General features: G+C 44.0%; 1 long non-coding RNA gene across 2 annotated transcripts in view; it reads left to right on the plus strand.

The window, feature by feature from the left end:
• The window catches only part of LOC133209588 (uncharacterized), a 53,725-nt gene extending 41,075 nt beyond the window's left edge, over nucleotides 1-12,650 (plus strand). Inside the window, exons 4-5 of one of the 2 annotated variants that reach the window (XR_009724685.1) lie at nucleotides 2,660-2,760; nucleotides 12,241-12,650. This is a non-coding gene — a long non-coding RNA (uncharacterized LOC133209588). The remainder of the gene's footprint in view (nucleotides 1-2,659; nucleotides 2,761-12,240) is intronic. The other variant, XR_009724686.1, reaches the window with a different exon arrangement.
• The last annotated feature ends 6,039 nt before the right edge of the window (nucleotides 12,651-18,689 follow it).

Below are 18,689 nucleotides of genomic sequence, written 5' to 3' on the forward strand. Positions count from 1 at the left end.
GACACTCTGGTGTTTTTAGTTGTTGCTCAGTAATGTTTACTTTGACCAAGGACTTTCTGAGTCTCATGCTCTGCCAGGGAAGAGGGGAAGCTGGGAGGAAGCAGAGACAGGACACCTGACCCAACCTAGCCAAACAGGTATTCCATACCACAGCACATCATGCCCACTGTATAAACCTGGAAGGCCCAGATCTCTGCTCGGGTTGTTGGTCAACAGGTGGTTAGCAATTGTATTCTCTTCCCTTGTTATTTCCCTTATCATTAGTATTATTGGTGGTAGCAGCAGGGGTTTGTTTTATACCTTAGTTACTGGACTGTTCTTACCTCAACCCATGGGAGTTGCATTCTTTCAATTCTCCTCCCCATCCCCCTGGGAGCAGGGGCGAAGAAGGGGAGTGAGCACGCGGTGCATGGTTCTGAGTTACCGGTTGGGGTTAAACCACAACAGTGCCTAAGTATTTAAGATGTTATTTCTAAATGTTTGTATAGCTGGCAAAGCTTGGAGAATATAAGACTTGCTAATGCAGCTTACTGAAAATGCAGTTTGCTGAAAACAACAAAGCAGGCCAGCGCCCCTAGGCTAAGGTATAAGGGGAATGACATACCTTTTCCCATTTCCAGTGGGAAAGATGTATCTAAATATCACCAGGTTGCTTGGAAATTGCAGCCTTATTCATATAGCACATTGGTTACTGTGAGGATTCCCTCAGTGCCTCAGCTGTTAGGATCTCAAAGGATTTGCATTAATTGAGGTTTGGGAAGAAGGAAAGAAACCTTGACGGTTATGTCTCCCCTGTTTTTACCTCACACAACTTAACTAAAATAATGAGGAAAAGAAGTGTTCATTTTTCATAGAAGTATTCTTTTTCATCAGTTCAGCTGATAATTGGAACATTCTAGCACATGGCTTTATAGATTAATCCTTTCTGGACTCCAGTCTTTGCTGTAAAGAGATTACAGTTGGAAAGGAAGAAGACCCTTTGAAAGAAACCACAGGAAGAAAAACAGAGAGATCCATGCATACATTAAGCATGCTTTGAACACATGCCTTAACAATCCATCGTTTCATCTCAGATCTTTAATCAAACTTTGATCAAGAGGCTAATTTATTCATAGATGCTAACCCCACTTCCTTCAGAAGGGAAGATGTCGGAGAAGCTGGCCCAGCCACACAAACACACACATCCAAATGGATATGCAACAATAGTTTGACATTTCCTGTACTAGGTTGCCTACTTGTCAGTTGACTTGTAGTTCCTCCAGGTCTTCCTGATCATCATGTCTTTCTGTGACTCCAATCCATCAAAGCACATAAGTGTTGTTTTCGATGCTAGTTCTGCACATCCAAAGGTTACGTTTTAAAAAAGTGATAAAGGTTTAAGCATGTGCCCAGGAGGATTTTGAAAGCTCCTTGCAATGCATCCCACCTACTACAAGAAGCCATCAGGCTTTGGAAATGTGTCTTTTCACTTAACCTCTCTCTTTGGCACCTGAAGCAATTAGGGCTGCAGTTGTTCATCATCGTCTGGCTTTTCGTGAATGTAAGAGTAAAGCTAGTAAGTGAACCTATGTGACAACCAGAAGAATGCTCTACTGTGGCGCCTTTCTTCATTTCTAGGTTGGCCTTTGCTAGAAATTCCCCCCAGATAATTCCAGTCACTGAAACAGGTTGCCCAAAGAAGTGGTGAATGCTCCATCCCTGGCAGTCTTCAAGGCCAGGTTGGACAGAGCCTTGGGCAAAATGGTCGAGTGTGAGGTGTCCCTGCCCATGGCATGGGGTTGGAACTGGGTGATCTTAAGGTCCTTTCCAACCCAAACCATTCTGTGATTCTATAAACAGTTAATAAATCTTTCCCTAATACTTGATTATTTTCGAGGAAGATTCAGTGATCTCATCTCCCGTCTCACTGCTGATCATTATATACTCCTTTGTCTGCTGTGATGAGGAACTGGTTTCAGTAAATCCACAGTGAATGAACTTGAGGTGCCCTGTTCTGCAGAGACCATTGTTCAGAACCTTAGCTGGCCACACCACTTGATGTGGAGCAGGGACAGAGGGACACTGTATGCATGTTCTTGTAAATGCTTTGGTTGGTTGGGTTTGCTTTGTGTCAACATCCGAGGCCTATCTAGGAAGGAAGTTTTAATGACTGAGACTTTTAGTTTTATAGGGTGATTCTGGGGGAGGCTTCCATCTGAAAACATTTTTTTAAGGCATATTAGGGAAAAAAAATTACTTGCTTGCTTGGCTGACTGCTCTGCAATGACCGCATACCTTTGCACAAAAGAACAGGACTCTGGGTTTGTAGGTTGATCTATCAGATATATGCAACTCCCAACAGGCCTTCAGTGATTATTAATTGCACAATATGTATAAGCTGCTCATCCTGTTGTTCATTCAACAATTATATGCCTCTCTTTTATCTTTTTCTTTGTAGCTTCAAGACAAACCTTTTCCTTCTCATTGGCCATAAATCCTGATGTGTTGGGTTGTTTTATACTTTAATGATGTAGACAACTAATAAGATAATCCATTCTGAGTGATTACTGCACAACTTGTGGAGCCTGACAGTTTCGTAATTTCTTGGGATCAACCCTGAGGACTTTATTTCTTTTCCTTTTATTGCTTTAATTTCTTCTCTTTTTCTTATTAATCTTAGACTTTATCCTGAAATGCAAAAAAGGCACCCTACCGAAGTTCAAACAATGCTGGGCGTACTGAGCAGAGGTCTGGCTTTTCGTTAATGGAAGATGAAAACCAGTAAGTGAACCTATGCGACAACCAGAAAAATGCTCTACTGTGGCGCCTTTCTTCATTTCTAGGTTGGCCTTGCTAGGAATGACCCCCAGATAATTCCAGTCACTGAAACAGGCTGCCCAAAGAATTGGTGAATGCTCCATCCCTGGCAGTATTCAAGGCCAGGTTGGACAGAGCCTTGAGTGTTGTGGTCTAGTGTGAGGTGTCCCTGCCCATGGCAGGGGGTTGGAACTAAATGATCTTAAGGTCCTTTTCAGCCCAAACCAGACTGTGAGTCTGTGATTCTCTACCTATTTCCATAGAAGCACACAGCAGTATATAGCAGGGGTAAACAGCAGTTTTAAACTCCAGTGGACAGTGTGGACAGCAGCAGTCTAGTGTCTGGAGATCTGGTAGAAATTTAGGCAGCAGCAGTTATCATAGAAAGTTCTGCCAGAGTTTGAAGAAACCACAGTTCCTGAATTCTGAAGCACCTGAATTACATGGGCCATCACAGACAGGCAGTGACATAGTCTCTCCATGATGGCATGTTGCAGAAGGATTTGTAGGGGTTTTTTTCCTACAACATACAACTGGCATCACAGATGATTTCCCTCCCAGAGTTAAATCTCCCTAAGGCACAAACCAGATGTCCTCATCCTTGCACATTACCCACCGAGTACAACCAGGTCCTTGTGTGAAGGAAGCCTTTCCCATGGGAAGAGCAATCCACATCACTTCCCCAGCCTGTCTCTTATATGCACTACAGGGCTCTTCTCCCACAGTTTTTAGGGGTTTCATTTGGTCAGGACCAGGAGAGTGAGAAGATCCTCTGGTGTCCCAGCACTTTCATGACCCATTTCCCAATGCTCTCAACAGTGTCTTTAACAGTCCATTCATTAATCCTATTGTCTGACTCAGTTCTTTTGGGGGTACCCCTCTTTGGAGCAGGGAAGTGTGAGGAGTCCTCCCCTGAGGAGGAAGGAGCAGCAGAAAGAGCATCTGATGAACTGACCACAGTCCCCATTACCCAAAGAAGGAAGAATCCTAGACTTTGCAAGCGAAAAGGGAAACTTAATGTAGCAGTAACAGGTTTGGTGATTTTAATGACATCCTTCTAAGACAGCAAACTTCAGGCACACACTTAGGTTATGAGGACTGAAACACATACAACTGAAGTCCTTCAGCTTTGACAAAAGACAGGGTGCAATGGCTTGTGATATAACAGGATGGTGAGACAGGAGAGTGGCCAGTTGGTGAGATAGCACAGAGATGTTTAGGGTGATCATCTGGTTTCCACTGCTGCCTGCAGAATAGCCATGTGGGGGTGTGTATGTAGATAGATATATAATGTGTGCTTGTGTTACATGCATTTGAAGTCATCTTTGAATCATAGATAATTCATGGCAATTATTTGGTGAGTAAGCTCTGTTGAAAAAAGTTGTTCAACGGTTCTCTGTGCATACGTGTGAAACAGAGGAAGAAAATTAACCATTTTAGATGGTTAGATTTAGACAGAGTAATATGAACGACATAGCAGCTCGTCATGGGGACAGGCAGGAGAGGTGTGCAATGGCAGTACCCAAGAACACAGAACTCAGTTTTTCCAGTATAAAAATGACTATTTTATATGAAGATTAGAGATTCTTATTTTTCTGCCAAGAAAAAAGGCTGAAAAAGAGAATCGCAAGATGATAAGCATCTTTTGGCTGCGTGAATTCCAGAGCTCTCTTGTGTAACAGAATTGCTCTCCAAGTCCTTTTTGTGTTGCTTCTGTTCTGACTGAGAAGTATTCCAAGTCATGAGAAACTTCAAATGCACCATTTAGTTCATGCTCTGCTAAGAGCTGTGTATCATAGAAAAGCTTTAGACATCCAGCGTCTTGAAGCACTTCCAGCCTACATCATAGGACTGAGGTTTGGATTATGCTCTTGTCCAGTCTAGATGTATGTTTCCCAGACACTGTGGGTTTACAGTTCAGTGAAGCTCATTGCTAGCATACCACTCCATCAGGCACCTTGCATGTATCTTCACCTCCTTTCAGTTTGTTGCCCTTCATGCTATAGAATCATAGAAAGGACCTTAAGATCATCCAGTTCCAACCCCCCTGCCATAGGCAGGAATGCCTCACACTAGACCATGTCACCCAAGGCTCTGTTCAACCTGGCCTTGCACACTGCCAGGGATGGAGCATTTATCACTTCTTTGGGCAACCTGTTCCAGTGCCTCACCACTCTCACAGTCATCAGAAAATCACAAGACCTGACTTAGAGGCCTGTGTTTTTTTAACAGAAAAAGACAAAGGAAGGGGAAAGAAAAAAAAAGTATTTGTTTTTAAAGCCATGCAAAAAGGCAGGGAGGCAACAGCTCGGGGAGGTATTTCAAATTCTTGCTGTTCATAAGCTTCATTTTCATGGAGCAGCTGTTAGTCCCAATGCCTAGCAGTGATGTGTTAGTTCTTGCTGTGTGCTTGTTGAACATATTGTGTGTCAGCCCTCCTGCAACCATAGAATCATACACTCTGCTGGGTAAACACCTTTAAAATCATCAAGTCCAACCATTCCCCCAGCATTGCCAAGACCATTAAACCATCTCATAAGGGCCTCATCTACATGGTTTGTGAACACTTCCAAGGACAATGATTCCACCCTTCCCTGGGCAGCCTGTTCCAATCAATGCCTGATCATCCCCTTGGGGAAGAAATGGTTTCTAATCTCCAGTCTAAACCTCCCCTGGTGCAGCTTGAGGTAATTACCTCCTGTCCTATGGTTTGTTACTTGGCAGAAGAGACCGACCCCACCTCACTACAGCCTCCTTTCAGGTAGTTGGAGAGAGAGATAAGGTCCCCCCCAGTCTTCTCCAGACTAACCCCCACAGGTCCCTCAGCTGTTCCCCATCAGACTTGTGCTCCAGAGCCTTCAACAGCTCTGTTGCTCTTCACTACACCTGCTCCAGTACCTCAGTGTCTTTCTTGTAGTAGCAGCTTTGTCACTGTTCAGTTTAGAGCCAAATTTCAGGGGTTCTGCTGTTGCTTGGGAGAGATACAGAGGAAAGACTATGTTCAGGAGCTGCACAGTGAAGGTGCTGGTGCTGCTGCAGGAGCTGTCCAGATGTGAGAATGAGGGAGAAGCTGAATCACTGCAGCATTCTGACTGCAGGGTCATCCCTCAAAGTGTCTTGAAATACGATGAAATGGCACCACTGCACCCAGTGCTGGTGGAGCTGCTTCCCATGGTCAGTAATAAGAGGCAGTAAAGCACACGTGAGCTGAATGGCAAAGGCACTGCCAAAACAGTCTTAAAGATTATCTTTGCCTGTAGTGCTGTATTTTCCCATCCATGCTAGTTCTGAGGACAGCAGCGTGGCCACAGATCAGAGGCAGAGATCCCCATTGCTCAAAGTGCCACTAAAGTAATATAAAGAGGATGTGTCAGACGCTGTCTGCTGCGGTGACTCCTGCTTTGTAACTGCATGTGCAGCAGGCAGGGCTGAGATCTTCCACCACTGCTAGGAAACCAAGTCAGGAACTGATCGTATTAGCTAGAAACTAATTTCTACCACTTTTATACAAGACTTCATTGGAGTTACTCCTGATTTACAACTGCTTTGCAAGATAATCAGTGAGTTTAGCTAAATGCTGTAAGGGTTTAATCCAGCAGTGACAATGTAGCACCAGTAAAGAGGAAGATATCACCAAAACAGCTACTGTGCACAGTAGCTGTGGACAAATCAAATTGCCTTGTTTTCTGAAATACTGTAATATATCTTGCCCTACCCTGGCAATCATTTGATATAATTATTCCAGTCAAAATTAAAACAAACAGCAAAACTCAGCATCTTTAAGTTTCTTATGTGGAAAAAGTAGCCTGTTCTTGTTTAACCAGAGGTGCCTGACATACACCTCATTGTGAAGCAGTGGCTGGTGTGGAGTCAGACACATATGCTGCATTACCTTGTGTCCTGTCCCACTGAGGTTTACACCAGAAGGCTGTGGAGGGACTGACAGGCCAAATCCCATCCAAGTATGTCGCTCCTTCATCATATTTGACAAGCACATGCAGAATGCCAATTTTCTCTCTCCCATTAGAACGACTGCCAGCACACTCCTACCAGAGGGCAGAAAGAAGGAGAACACCAGCATAAAGGAGCTGGGGCTGCTTTTTATTTCTCGGTTCTAGTCCCCTTTGTTGTACTGCATGCCCATGTACCCCTTGTCTGCTACCTTCTGCTACTTCCCAACTGAGGCAAGCTGGTGTGTAAATTCCGGGGGGTGGGGGGGGGGGGGGGTGGTGGGGGGGTGGGTGTCTGAAGCCAGATAGTTTGCATAGCAAATCCATAGAACCACAAACTGAAAAAAGCCGTTGAGCCATCATTGTTTATAATTAGGTTTTGACTGAAGTCCCAGTCTGCTATAGGGAATGGTTTTATCTCTGTGTATGTGTGGGTGGGAAGAGAAAAGTAGAGAACTGCATCAGGGAACCAATCCTTATCCTGAGGGGAAGAAAGAATAGGGTAGTATACTCTAACCCCATGGGATCAAAGGTGGGGCCAACACAGACGTAAACACCTTTACAGGATGTTCTGTCTCCCTGAGTTTGCTTATTTAAATAGTAAATAGTAAGTTGGGGCAGCAAAACTTTTAGCCTGCAGATGCATGCCTTCTTCTCAGATGGTCAGATGTTGATTGGCAACCCTCAGGTTGTTCCATGTCTGAAGCGCTGTCCTGGGCCTGATGCACTGTGGCATTTCAACCACCGCAACAAGCTGTGTCAGAAGTTCGTCATCACAGCTCATTCCACAGCAGATTACGGGAGAAATGGGGACAATCACATACTGAGGCATCAAAATCCAGCGCGTAACCAAGCCATGGAATTTCACTCTGGGAAAATGGTTATCCAACTCCCTGAATTTGAGATGCGAGTGGCCACAGGACTCCAACCAAAGGCTGGGGCCAGCAGTTGGGACTCTTTGCTTCTCTGTCACCAGCCCACATATCCTAGGGAAAAATCTCCAACATTTTTTGTGTCCTGGCTTCCCCAGCCACTGATGAGCTGGAATAACATCTGCCTTACATCTCACAAGAATGTCAAGTGGTTTAATGCATGTTTACAAAAGGATCCAGAGATTTTGGAATTAGACATTCTGTAAGCACCATGTGGTTTGATGTGCTGCCATCTTGGTACCCAAAGGATAACTTTAAGGAACCAAACCCTGTATTCAGACTCCTGAGTTCTGGGAGGGCATCTGCCTGCCTGCAGAATAAAAACCTGCTCAGACCAGAATTAGCTGATGAATGAGAAAAACACCCTGTCTCACATGTTTTAGGCTGTATTCCCAAACACATTGTGCTACTTGTTATATAGCACTCCACCAACAAGTCATTACCTTAATAAAAAAACAGCAATATGTGTTCTTCTCTACGGCTGGCCTGTGGGCACTGCTCAGTCTTTCGTACTGCACATTCTTAAGTGTAGTGCTGAAAGATGTTAAATTTATTCCAAAGCACATGGTAATGAAGCAAAATAATAATAGAAAAAAGTAAACTGAATTTTTATTTTTTAGCATTTGATCATGTTTATCTGAGAGCATGTTTTCATCTCATAGAAATATAGAATAGTTAGAGTTAGAAAGAACCTTAAGATCATCCACTTCCAGCCCCCTGCCATAGGCAGGGACACCTCACACTAGACCATATCACCTGAGGCTCTATTCAGCCTGGCCTTGAACACTCTCAGGATAATTTAAATATTTAAAGCCACACAGAATTCTGCTGACAAAAATGTATTAGATTAGGTTGGGATTGTAGTAAATCCTGAATAGCGTTTACTGCTGAAGTGTAGTTTAGTATTTCTTGTAGAGAAATAAACACAGATTTGATGGGATTCCCTAGGTCCTGATGTCCAGCCCCCTTTTCTTGCAGCAGCCTTGTGGTAAAATGCCGTGATGACAGCAAGGAAGTTTCACCTTGACATTAAAAGGCAGGGGAGACACTGCTCCAGAGAAGCTTGCTCCAGCCTGTTGCTCCAATTCAGTTTTCTTCTGCAATGCTGAAATGTTCTTAGGATCATAGAATGATAGAATAGTTAGGGTTGGAAAGGACCTTAAGACCATCTAGTTCCAACCCCCTGCCATGGGCAGGGAAACCGTGCACTAAACCATGTCACCCAAGGCTCTGTCCAGCCCAGCCTTGAACATCGCCAGGGATGGAGCATCCACCACTTCCTTGGGCAACCCATTCCAGTGCCTCACCACCCTGACAGTAAAGAACTTCTTCCTTATGTCTAATCTAAATTTCCTTTATTTAAGTTTGAACCCATTATCCCTTGTCTTATCACTACATTCCCTGATGAAGAGTCCCTCCCCATCATCCCTATAGGCCCCCTTCAGATACTGGAAGGCTGCCATGAGGTCTCCACGCAGCTTCTCTTCTCCAGGCTGACCAGCCCTAACTTTCTAGCCTATCTTCATATGGGAGGTGCTCCAGTCCCCTCATCATCCTCGTGGCCCTTCTCTGGACTTGTTCCAACAGTTCCATGTTCCTTTTTATGCTGAGGACACCAGAACTGCACACAATACTCCAAGTGAGGTCTCACAAGAGCAGAGTAGAGGGGCAGGATCACCTCCTTCGACCTGCTGGTCACACTCCTTTTGATGCAGCCCAGCATACAGTTGGCTTTCTGGGCTGTGAGCGTACACTGCTGGCTCATGTTCATTTTCTAATCAACAAACACACCCAAGTCCTTCTCCACAGGGCTGCTCTGAATCTCTTCTGACCTCTTGCCTGTTTAGGCAGTATTAAAATTCTTTCCTGCAATCATATATTACTTTGTCCTTCCACTAACACTGGGGTCTAGCTGCAGCAGCCCTTCTCATTGTACCTGCTGAAGGTGAGCATGAGGCTTACTTAAATCTCCTTAGATCATCAGTTTTCAGTGATGAACATGAATAAAGGTATGCAGGGGAAAATTTCTTCCATGGCCAGACATCTAGGCTTCCTCAAAGTGTCCGCTGTCTGCTGGTCTTTGTTTTACAGAACACAGGAATGCCAAGAAGCTTGAAGCTTATATGTGGGAAAGGCAGCTGGAGAGTGCCGAGGGGGGGGGTGTCTCTTAGCCCTCAGTACAGGGTTCAAAGAGACTCACTTTGTTTTGCTGGTGGACTTGGAGATCGTATCTCACACATGATGGAATCTAGTCTGTCATGGAGTGAAAGAGTCCATAGCAAAGCTGTTTGCTCTAGACTTTGATTTCCCAGCAGAAAGGCTGGCTGGACTGTGACCTTCATTTTTGTTGGCTCAAATGGGGCCATATGGTAGAAGTGGGTTTGGGAACTTGGCAAAATGCAGAAAGTTATTATCTGACAGTTAATTGACTATTTCTACCTTTAGATGTTTAATTTCTCTTTAATGAGTGTGGGGAAGTCTTTGCAAAGAGACTTGCTCCCCCTCCCAAGATAAAGTTGAGTAATTTCTTCCTAAACCAGTAGTGGTTTTCCAGGAGAAAACATGTCTGTGCAGTTGGCCTCATTAACCGAGTTGTGTCCTGGGAGGCAGGGAAAAGCTGTATGGATGAAACAAGATTACTGAGTAGAGAGCTAAAAGAATCTGTGTATTTAATTTGCATATAAGTTTTCCATCTTCTTAGATTTAAATAGTGAATGAAAAAATGTTCTGGTTACTACTTAAGGTGGGTACTCAGAAGCATTAAATAGTTCCGTAGACAACAAATTAATGTGACCAGTAATTATATCAAAGCAAAGCAGTCATTACTACTAGGCCAGATGCATGGTGTCCACCCGCCTTTCATTCATTGCCCACAGGCATGTAAGCACTAGGAAGAGGGCAGCTTCTACTTGTGCCAACTCGCTTGAAGATGTCACTTTATGATGAACACAGCATTGTACAGTAGGTGGCTGTAACTGAAGGCTGTAGGCCTCAGTGGCAAATCATCCACTGACTTCAGTGATGCCAAGATGAATTGTGTAAGCACATTGTAAATTGGTCTCCAAGTCATTACATGTTGCTCCATTCCTACCAGAGTGATTCAGGAGGTTTAAAGTACATAACAGTGAGGCCTGGTTGATTTTTTTTTTAACTCTTTCAAAGTGAGGAAGAACTCAAGGCACTTTAAAACACAGAGAATCATAGAATCACAGAATGGTTTGGGTTGGAAAGGACCTTAAGGAAGAAGCCCAAAGGTTCTGTCCAACCTGGCCTTGAACACTGCCAGGCATGGTGCATTTACCACTTCTCTGGGCAACCTGTGCCAGTGCCTCACTACCCTAACAGTAAAGAACTTCATCCTTATATCTAACCTGAACTTCCCCTGTCTAAGTTTGAATCCATCACCCCTTGTCCTCTTGCTTGTCATCTTGTCATCTTGTCCCTGATGAAAAGTCCCTCTCTGACATCCTTGTAGGGCTCTTCAGACGCTGGAAGGCTGCTATGAGGTCTCCATGCAGCTTCTCTTCTTAAGGCTGAAGAGCCACAGTTTTCTCAGCCTGTCTTCAAATGGCATTGTGCAAAATATAGTTACATCTGAGCTGAAAAGGTTTCTGAACAAGTACTAGCAATGAGCATTCAAATGACAGCCTGTTTAGTTGGTTGCATGGCAAGTAAAAAGCCCAAAAGGGATGAGGTCAGGTGATAAAAGGTTTGGGAAGTTAAAAACCAGAAGTGTGAGAAGTGTGAGAAGGCTCGGGGAGTTCCAGCACCTCTAATCTGGGAGAAAGACTGAGATTATCTTAAAGTCCTTTCCAGCCCTAACCATCCTATGGGTTAGGATGATCATCTACAGAAACACTTCTGTGGCCATTCTGTATTTCAGCTAGCTGGCTGATTCATTCTGGCATTTGTTTAGCACTGGACACTGTGGAAACTAGCAAATACAGTTAGCCCAATCCAATGGTTTGCTCCAGAATGAATCCCAGGCTGATGCCTACAGCTCCCCAGAGAGCTGGGATTTTCCTTTAGGGAGTTCAGCCCCCCCTGCTGTATCTTGCCCATGGGCAGACATCCACAAACTCCTTACTACCAGTATTGTATTAAAAACAAGAGCAAGGAAAACAGTAAGGCAGTAAGAGAGTTCCGGTGAGATCCTAGGGGAAAACTGTTTATTCCCACATCTGGTTTGCAGATCTATGGTGGTCCAGTAAGCACTTCCAGGTGGTCTTCAGAGCTCTTTCCATCACAGGGCTAAGTAGTTCTTGAGCACTATCACTTACCCCTAGTTATAACCTGGGCTCTGTGTTAAGTACTGAATGGATGGGGAGATGGCTTGAGGCCTCGGTTTTGGTTTGACAGACATGAGCTATGTAGGACCACATTTAGCCAGATTTTCTGATATTTAGTAGACTTCTGCACCTCAGTGAATATGTATGGTTTTCAGAGGGGCTGTTGTGGAATTGGGAACTACTCAGCATTAATCAGGAAGTCAGAATCTGCCCTCTAAGCTGAAAGAATAACATCTATTAAAAATAAAGCATTTCTGTTTCACGTTTTCACAGCTTTTACAACTGGAACATAAATGTGAGCACCTCAAATTCCAGCCCAAATTGCCAAGTGATTGCAGAAAATGCCTGTGGACTATTCTTCAAGAGCAAAAGTCATAGGAAAATAGTAAATGTGGATTCCAAGCTAAATGTGGAGAGTTTTTTCAAAATTCTGAATTGCCTTTATGCAACAGAGCTTGACTGCTAAACTGTTGAGTCCAATTGTAAGCATTGTCTTTACCAGTACACACCTAACATTTCAGGCTTACTCAGATGTGCTATTCCCCTTGTTCACACAGCTGTCAGGATAAACTTAGCCTACCTTGTTTATGACTGAGTGTGTCAAGGCCTTTCCCTTGTGGTGAGAAAAATCAGAAGCTGAACTGACTGATGAACCTGAAAGATTTCCAAAGCAGGGTTTCACTTCTAACCCTAACACTTTCCTTGCCTTTCTTTATTCCAACTGGTGCTGTTCCTGCCAAGATAGGCTACAGGCTAAGCTCTGTCCTATTAATTGGTTTGCTGAGAAGTGCTAAGGAAAGGGAAGCTTGGGAGAGGATATGGGCCGAGTGGGAAAGCAGGACTTACTTCAAGATGTGATGAGTGAAGCATGGGAGAAGTACATCTAGTTTGGAAAGACACCGTGTTTTACTCAGAGGATAACGTATGTGCCTCTAGCTAAAAGGAAGAATTGGTAAACTGATGGCCACACATCCCGGGGATGGTGGTCTGATCCCTGTATTCTTAAAAATCAAATTATTATGATGAAACATGCCTGCAGGTGGATAAAAAGAAATAAATATTGGATTAAAATAAATAACTATTAAGCTTCTTTGAAATAAGAGCTGCAACTTGCAGGAACTGTAATGTCTCAAATCCTGGCATGGCCTGTTGAACACCAGGAAATCCACAAAGCAGAATCAGTTCCTGCATGTGAAGCATAAGCCATCTTCTACCCCAGCACTTCATCAGCAGTGAACTGGAACTGGCAGAATTCCTTTCCCAGCCATATGCAATCCTTATTATTCCTCCTGAATACAAAAGATTTGAGAGGTTCTGAGGAAGGCTGCTCCATGAAGGTCGTCTAGTTCTTGTAGCAGGTTGTGATTGTCAGTGCCAGACAGGTTGAATTTTAACCTGACCCCTCTCAAAAGAGACATTTGACGCTACATGCATCTTCTAGTGTGTGTTTCTACAGGACACAGTAAATGGTTCAGAAGGATTTACAATGAAATAAAAGAAAAGAAAATGCTTGTGCCTCAGCAGTGTTATGAAGTGGATGAATTTCGTGGACTCTGTTTCTCTCATAAATGATTAAGAGCCCAAATGTATGCTTGCTTCACCTGAAAATGGCTCTAATCCTATCCTTGCTCACATTGATCAGTCTCTATCATTTCTTTACATTGTAGCAGTTAAAGCCAAAGAGAGTAAATGCTCAACTCATACCCAGGCATCCCGTTTTCAGCCATAGATGAAACCTGATTAAATTGCCATGCGTATTTTCTCATTTATGTTGAGAGCTGAATGGGTAATAACATTACAGGCAGCTTCCCTCTGTAATAAACCAATCTCTGGTGCTCCTCTGGTGCCAAACGCACATCCCTAAACTTTACAACTGAAGTCCTTGGACTATAGATTGGATGTGACAAACACACCCAGGCTTTGGTTACTCTCAAAACCAACATGAACTAAGCTGGGCAATAATTTCTTTGGGTTTGTACAGAACTGATCTAGGATGATGGTTTGTTTGATGTGCTTCCCAAGAAAAGATGGTTGCATATTAATAGTAGTAGTACAAAATATCAAATTATATGCATTTCAAAATAAGGGCATTGGTTTATTGGAAATTCAAAAATGCATACCTAAAATTGTGTTTGGTTGCACTGAAAGTAGGCCACCAGTCCAACTTCCTGCTGCTGCACAGCATCTGCTACAAATAACCAGCCCTTGAGCCACTATGTGAAAGATCCTCATGTGTCAAAAGCCACACCAACAAGCATTTGTGCGTGTACGTTGAGTCCCTCCACAAGTTGCAGGGTAGAGCCCCATGAGATCCATCTGTCTTTGTCTTCTGTAACACCCACTCATAGAGAAGCAGCTTTTGAGAAGTGCTTACTGTAGCCCGAACTGAAATTGGCCTAAGTTCTTTCTCATGCAGTTCAGCTTGAGAGGACTTAGTCACAGCCACATGATCATCCAGTCTACTGGTTTCCAGCTGTACTTAGCTAAAAGAACTCAATCGCTGTCCTTGCATCTCCTAAAAGCATTGCAGGAGAAAGAAACTGCCTGGTGCCAGGACACGAATCTGTACTGAAAAATTCCTACCCTCAGAGGTAATTGCATTTGTCACTTTATGTTCCATGTGAAGAAGAAGAAGAAAATTTGTGACATTAAAACCCATGTCTTTTCTTTCTCCTGACTGGGTATCTGTAATATTCTATGTTTCAGGCCTAGCCAGGGAACAACACAACATGTTGGAACAGATCTTTGTTGTTACTTATGACTGTGTCATCAGAAGCGGGACCTAGGGTATATCTATGTGGCTCTTCTCCCAGTGATTTCTTCAGCTATTTTAAAGTCTTCTGGAAGAAAAATAAACAGTTGGAAGATCTTTACCTTGTGTTCAGTGGTAAGAACGGAGATTTATATACTGGTTTAGAGTTAGTTGTGCCTCTCTCCTTGAGGGAAGTGGAAAGAAGACCCCACGCTAGCTGTAGAGTCCGTGTATCTGGGGCTTTGTCTGTCCTTTTTAAAGTCTATATGTTATGGGATTTGCCACAGTGCCTAAAGAGAAGATGGGAAGTTTGGACTCATCTTTTCCCACTACTCCTTGGGCATCAGGGCGGCTGGGACAGAGGTGCTGCTTTCTTTCCCAGAGTAAAGAAACTACTGTCACATAGTTCCTCAGCAACACGATGTTCTAAAATCTTCCTGGGAGATTTTTTTTCAGGTAGGCCTGGACCTCTGTTGAGCAGCTAACACCAGGTAAGATGGACCAAGCCATTCACAGGGTATCAGGAAGAAGTTGTACCAAATAGACCAGTAAATGTAAAGCAGTCTGCAGCATTTCAATTGCATGAGTGGTTCCTTGAAGGCCACTTTTCATCCATTCCCGCTCTTGATGCTGTTCTGGTAGCAACTTGCCAGAAATTCAGGCAAGCAACGAAATGGCCCAAGGGACTTCCTTCTGTTCCTGAGGCCGCTGGGGGATTTGCCTGTACCTACATGACCCAGCCAGTATAACCACCAGTGGAGCTGTCTACTGACTGGAGAACTGGAAAGCCATACAAAACTATGCAGCAGAAAAACCAGCAGGAAACAGAAGCAGTCATTACAAAGGAAAGGTAAAGGGCGTGAAGATGAAGGCGGAGGAAGCATAGGCAGAAAGGGCCTGGATAAAATTTCTTGGACCTTGTTTTTTGAAGGAATGGGGTGATATTAAATGATCTTTTCTGGACTCGGTACCATGCATTTGCGAAAAGGACAAGTAAGGCAACTCAGACAAGAGAAACAATGGTAGCAGCGCTGCTGGGCTCACCATAGGGTGGGGTTTATCTGCCAGCCTCATCACAAGCATGTTCCCTTTGGAAAGGCCCAATATCCTTGACCTTAGCAGTTGGCGCATTAAAGATCCCTTTACTGCAAGAAGCTGGGGGTGTTCCAACAATCACAACGTGAAAGTTGTTACTTCAAAGCTGCAGTAATTTGGGAGAGAAGCCTTGCTTTCTTTCCCATAAAACATTTCATTGTTGTGAAGTTCTGCCATTTCCAAAATACAATAAAATCTTTTGCTGTGACATCTTGCTTTTATATCGAGCACTTGGTCCCCAAGCACCCTGACACTTCTGCAGCAGGTTGGCAAGCTGGAGGTCGGGTGGTGGGTCCCTGATGGGCAGCCAGGTTGTGGAGGAAGCACCCAGAGCATAGCCATGCTGCTCAAGGTCTGGGGCCTAGTCCCCACAATAGCCGGGTAGGCAGAGCCCTCTAGTGTGGACGGAGCAGATGCCGGCAAGAGCACCGATCAAGGGCTAGATACTGTCTGACAAGGATTTTTATGGCCTTAAAGCAGAATTGCCTTTATAGTGAAACTTAGCCTTTAGGATACATTTTTACCCACAGAAAAATCTAAGCTCCTGAGCCGTTTTACAAACGTTAGGTTTTGCCTCTCTCAGGCACTGGAGAGGGAGAAATCCTCATTGTGAAGGCTGGTAGGAAGGAAATCTGATGGAAAGGGTATGAATTATATTTTTCATTTCTCTCAGCAAATGAATAGTCATTTTTCTTTCTCAATCAGATTTTATAGTAATGTTTAAAAAAAAAAAAACAAAGTTGGAAAGAGGTCCCTTGAATTTGAAGAATGTTATCTCAGAACTGTAATAAATATCATGAAGTAGAATTTAGTAGAAGTAAATTTTCAATGTTAGAAGTTATTTCCATTAATTCAGCTTCATTTGTTTTCATCTTATTAATGAACAACCTTGATTGGAAAGAACAGCAGGAAGTCTAGGAGAATCCTGTGTCTGCATCTGCAGGAAAACAACAGGAAATTTGGATCTAAGTGGTCTTTATGTGCTTTCAGATCAGTGCACTGTGTATCTCTAAAGACAGGTAACTGACAGGCTGTAAATGTAGGAAGCCTCATCTTTTGCAATTGATGCTGACCTCCTATGGAACTGTCATTTCATGCTGTTTCTGACTTGGGCGATAAACATCATTTGTGACAGAATCTGTGATGGAAAGTATGGTATTCACTGAGTAAGTCACAGAATTACTGGCTGCATGGTAAACTCATCTGATTCCTTCTCACCCATGCTTGCCTGGGAGCCAGTCTGGTGTTCTGACTGTTTTGACATTCAAAACCTAGGACCCCAGAGCCTTTTCATAAATGAAAGCTCCCAAGTTAACATGTTACAGTTTTTGACAATCCTAGTTGAAAGAAACTCTAGCCTCTGCTGTGAGTGAAAATCTGTCTCCAAACACTCCTGTAATCTTGCATTTTAAAGAAAAGAGTAATTTGCTTAGATGAACAGGATAGTGCCTAAAACCAAGTAAGTGCTATTACACTGAATTTTTCTAAAATACCACCGCTGGTTTTTACCAACATCTTGTTGCTATTTAGCCCTGGGTAGACACAAGGTGAAGTGAATGTGCAAAACAAGTGATGATCAGAATGGAGGTTTTCCAAGGACTGATAACCTCATGAAAGCTTTCTGTGGGTGTTCTTGGGCTCTGGGACTTTTTAGCAGAACCAAATGCAAACTGGCCAGCCAGAAATAATTGCCTGCTAGAAACAGAAGGTGAAAGGGAATTTTTTCATTCTGTTCAGAAGAAAGGCTCTAGTGTCTTCGCTGCTTGTGACATTGACTGCAAGTACAGGTTTACACACTGCTGTCAGGTAGGCAGTAATGGGGAAGAGCATCCTTGCAAAGGATCCCCAGTACCCCAGGTTGTGTGTGTTTTCATCAAGCATATCCTCAACATAAGGACATGGAGCTGTTGGAGCAAGTCCAGAGGAGGCTACAGGGATGATCATGGGCTGGAGCACCTCCTGTATGAAGACAGGCTGAGAAAGTTGGGGCTGGTCAGCCTGGAGAAGAGAAGCTGTGTGGAGACCTCAGAGCAGCCTTCCAGTATCTGAAGGGGGCCTACAGGAATGCCAGAGAGGGACTCTTCATCAGGGACTGTAGCAACAGGACAAGAGGTTGAAACTGAAACAGGGGAAGTTCGGGTTAGATACAAGGAAGAAGTTCCTTACTGTGAGGGTGGTGAGGCACTGGAGTGGGGTGCCCAAAGAAGTGGTGAATGCTCCATCCCTGGCAGTGTTCAAGGCCAGGCTGGACAGAGCCTTGGGCAACATGGTTTAGTGTGAGGTGTCCCTGCCCATGGCAGGGGATTGCAACTGGATGATCTTAAGATCCTTTCCAACCCAAACCATTCTACCATTCTGCTGACAGGGTCATGAGACCAAATCCTGTGAGGAGAGACAAGGTTTCTCTGGATCAACGGCTTCTGCAGAGGGTAATGGCACACCTTAGCCAGAGATTATGGGTCTCGTATGAGTAGGGGTGACGGTGTTGTTGGAAATGTGCTGCTGGGAGCAAAGCCGGTGTCACTGGCTGTTCAGAGCAAAATACACAGAAGCCCACATGAGACGGGCAGACAGATGGTGCAGAGGGCTGGTGTGAGCCAGCCGAGGTGAGGCTGGGCTGGAGGACAGGGTTTGCCAGATGACAGCAAGGAGAGTGGGATGTAGGAGCCACCACAGCAGAGATTGCTTTTGTAAGTAAATCTTGGAATGCCTGAGCAGCTAAATAAGCACAAGTGTGGGATTGGCCTTCACATGCTGAACAGATTTTACTAATATCACTTTGTTATGCAAATATGTAATTATTTCATATCCCCCAGAGGAGTGTTTGTGGTTTCCTCTTACCCAGGACTTCCAAATGCCTGCATGAAGGGAACAA

Source organism: Neopsephotus bourkii, unplaced genomic scaffold (assembly GCF_033783945.1).
Source record: "Neopsephotus bourkii isolate Nb327-2 ecotype Australia unplaced genomic scaffold, CSIRO-AGI_Nbou_v1 NB_348, whole genome shotgun sequence".
NCBI lineage: Eukaryota > Metazoa > Chordata > Aves > Psittaciformes > Psittacidae > Neopsephotus > Neopsephotus bourkii.